The 4,077-nt window shown below is 40.6% G+C and overlaps 1 pseudogene; it reads left to right on the forward strand.

Moving 5' to 3' along the window:
• The first annotated feature begins 1,293 nt into the window (after window positions 1-1,293).
• On the forward strand, window positions 1,294-2,992 carry LOC114216553 (superoxide dismutase [Mn], mitochondrial pseudogene; annotated as a pseudogene).
• The last annotated feature ends 1,085 nt before the right edge of the window (window positions 2,993-4,077 follow it).

Below are 4,077 nucleotides of genomic sequence, written 5' to 3' on the forward strand. Positions count from 1 at the left end.
CATAGTTTCCACTCATTATCAGTCACTTCAGAAGAAGAGAACATATTAGAATTACAATTCTTAGCTGACAGAGCAATTAAATAGACTGAGAAGCATGCTGTTCAAACCACTTGACTCTCCAATTATTTTTATTTGAGAGGCAAATCATTTCATAATTTTACAATGCCTATATCAAATATATTAATTAACCACTGACTGATTAGTATTCACATCTCCCAGTGGATTTTGAACTTCAGTTCAGCAAATATTTGTTAAGCACCTATTATATGCTAAGTTCTGTGCTGTGCTGCCTTAGAAGAGTCTATCGGGTTGGAAAAAGACACGAATAGAAATTCCAACAAATAAGGTAAGTGCTAAGGTAAAGGCATGTACATGGTGCCATAGGAGCAATGAGAAGGGTACTATACCCCGCCGAGGAGACTGAGGAGATTTTTCTAGGGTAGATGAGGCCTGAGCTGCAGTACGATGAATGAGCTGGGTTTAGAGTTGGCTGAGCAAAGAAACTTGGGAAGACATTCCAAGGTGGGAACAATCATAAACCATAGCATGAATCCCACACTTAACAGTGGAATGTTGGGAGAATGGGGATCCGAGAGAAGGGTTTCGCTAGCAATTAAGTATTACCTGAGAGTAAGGTTTATTACAGGGAGAAGAAGGAGATGAAACTGGGGACCTAGGGAGTCCAGTTCTTTGAAGACTTTTCAGACCAACTGAGAATGAATTTTAATGAATAAACAGTGAGCCCTCGCCCACTGTCTAAAGAGTTTTAGACAAAGAAGTAATATGGTAAAAATTTCCCATTTAAGTAGACCAATATGTTTATTTATTGCATTTAGTTTTAGTTTTTTTTTTTTTAAGATTTTATTTATTTATTCATGAGAGACAGAGAGAGAGAGAGAGAGGCAGAGGGAGAAGCAGCCTCCCAAGGAGCAGGGAGCCCGATGTGGGACCCGATCCCAGGACACTGGGATCATGACCTGAGCTGAAGGCAGACGCTTAACCATCTGAGCCACCCAGGCACCCTTAGTTTTAGTTTCTTAAGAATGTTTTGAGGGGTGCCTGGGTGGCTCAGGTGGCTAAGCGTCCGACTCTTGATTTCAGCTCAGGTCATGTTCTCAGGGTCATGAGACTTAGCCCTAAGTTATACTCCATGCTGAGGGTGGGGCCTGCTTAAGATTCTCTTTCTCCCTCCCCCTCTACCCCTACCCCCCTTCAAAATGCTACTGACTTGGTACACTGGGCAGTCGGCGTGGCCAGTCAACTCTGCTGCATAGCCTACTGGCGTAGCTCACCATGTTGTCCCGGGCAGCGCGCAGCACGAGCCGGACGCTGGTGCCGGTGCTGGGGTCGCTGGCTTCCAGACAGAAGCACAGCCTCCCCGCCTTGCCGTACCATTATGGCGCCCTGGAGCCTCACATCAACGCCCAGATCATGCAGCTGCACCACAGCAAGCACCACGCGACCTATATGAACAACCTGAATGCCATCGAGGAGAAGTATCTAGAGGCGCTGGAGAAGGGTGACATTACAACTCAGGTAGCTCTTCAGCCTGGGCTCAAGTTCAATGGCGGAGGCCATATAAATCATTCCATCTTCTGAACAAACCTGAGCCCTAAGGGTGGTGGAGAACCCAAAGGGGAATTGCTGGAAGCCATCAAACGTGATTTTGGTTCCTTCGACAAATTTAAGGAGAAGTTGACTGCTGTATCCGTTGGCGTCCCAGGCTCAGGTTGGGGTTGGCTTGGTTTCAATAAAGAACAGAGACGCTTGCAGATTGCTGCTTGTTTTAACCAGGATCCCCTGCAAGGAACAACAGGTCTTATTCCACAACTGGGAATCAATGTGTGGGAGCATGCTTATTACCTTCAGTATATAAATGTCAGACTGGATTACCTAAAAGCTATTTGGAATGTTATCAACTGGGAGAATGTAAGGGAGAGATACATGGCTTGCAAAAAGTAAAACGTGATCATTACATTGAGCAAAATAAGCTTTTCACGACTATTTTTGTAGTAGTGCAGAGTGCCGTAGTCTACCAGTAAGCTGCTCTATTGTAGCATTGCTAGCTTGTTCAAGCATTTGATGAACATGACTTAATGCTATGAATTTCTTATTTTCAAATTTTGTTATTGGGCAACTGAAAATAGTAAGTGCTTTGTATGATTTAGTCTTTTGATAGAACATCATCTTCCGAGAGCTGAAACAGCCAGCAGGTTATAATTGCCATCATAAAACCATCGAAAAGATCTCATCCCTGTCCTCTTAGGGCCTCTGGGGAAGCCTTTTGCCCCTTATTGCACTTGTAGAAAACCTGGTCCTTTGCCCAGTTGTTTAATGATAAAAGATTAAATTTGTTTCCCAAGGGAAGTGTTCAGTTTTTCTATTGAAAATTGCTCTTTTTTTTAAGTCATCTTCTGTCTAGTAGTACTTGTGGTAGATATCACCCATGGGCCTTTAATTATTTTTGGTCACATGTTCCACAGGGTTAACACCATTTTGTCTTTTAAAAAATATCACTTGATTGCCAATTGAGAATTGCTCTATTATGAAAAGGAAATAGTGGTGCATTTGAATTTTTCTGTTGGGAGAAATAAAAAGATTTTTATGTGAAAGTTTGTCATCAAACATAGAAGTATGTGTTAGGTACCTGCTCAAAGTGGACAAATCTGGGCCTTGTTGATAAAATGAATGTTGGGAATGAGGCCACAGACTGTTCTGGCCAGGCACTTGCCCCATGTTTCCACCCTGTTCACAAGCATCCCTCTGCAGAGCAGCAGCCTGGGTCAGGTGCTGTCTTCCCAGAGCGGCAGGTGGTTGGTTTCTGGATGTGGGCAACGGCGTGTCCCTACCCAGGAACATTGCTTTTCAAAGACTTGGTTTTGAGTTATTCCATCATATTTGATCTTCTTTTCTTTTAAAAAAAATGCACGGTCACTATAGAGCTTTATGTTGTATAGTCCTTTAAATAAAGGAAAACAATACCCATAATCCAGTGACATAGCCTGTCAAATTGTGTTCCTGTTTCGTGCTTGCAGGTGGGACTGTTTAAATGTAGTAGGGAGCCTTTTGTAATTTGGCTTGACATTGTCATGTCATTTTCCTTATTTTTGGTGGCTGTATAATTTATCAATTGGACACTTCCTAATTTATTTTACAGTTCTATACTGAATATTTCATTGGTTACTAATTGTTATTTATTCAAATAATCCTGGGGTGAGCAACACACATAGATTTTACCTTCTTTGGGAATACTTTTTCTATATAGGTTTTTTTCTTAAGCCTGTTTAGTAACTGGATGTTTTCCCAAGTTAGTATATTATTTTTTCCCCAAGTTGATTCTATTTCTTTTCTTTTTTTTTTTTGCATGGAAAAATGGAGTAACTTAGCAGTTTCAATATTGAAGACTGAAGTTTAAAAAAATTAAGGCACTTTTCTTTTAGAATTCAATTAGAAAGTATTTAGGCTTTCTGAATTGTCAGCAGCGTTGATGAGAGTAGTGATAACTGTGTGTATGCCTGTGGGTTGAAGACACTTTGTGGAGACTAGGATTGCCATCCTTCATCTAGCACAGTGAAGTGACTTTCATGGAGTGCAATGAGAGTCCTGTGCTTACCGCTTACGTATACCCACATACACACACACACATATATGTGTACGCAAGGCAGTGAACTCTTTAAATGGACTATTTAGAAAAGTAGAACCTTTTTGAAAGATGACATTTTGAATACAAGTAGTCTGCCAGATCCTGGTTTGTATTGAACTAGCAGGTATGCAGAGATTACTGATTAATATAAAACTTTTTGAGTTTTATTAAGCTTTAAGATTTCAAAAAAATTCAATGTTGAAATTTCTATGGCACTCTATTTTTGCTCTGATTTTATGTTGCGAGAACAAGGGAAAGCACACTGTTCTTCCCTAAGGGTTTTGTTTTTTCCTCCCATCAGATAGATTTTAAGAGACTAAGACAATTTACAGATAAAGCTTTTAATCATCCAGCAGGAAATGAGACTTCAAGATTTTGTTTAGCTCTGTTTCTCATAATAGAAAAGGTAAAAGCCATTTCTTCTGAAATGAACC

The sequence above is a fragment of the Eumetopias jubatus genome, unplaced genomic scaffold, assembly GCF_037043125.1.
Source record: "Eumetopias jubatus isolate StellerSeaLion01/CBP00866 unplaced genomic scaffold, mEumJub1_p1.0 scaffold_8, whole genome shotgun sequence".
NCBI lineage: Eukaryota > Metazoa > Chordata > Mammalia > Carnivora > Otariidae > Eumetopias > Eumetopias jubatus.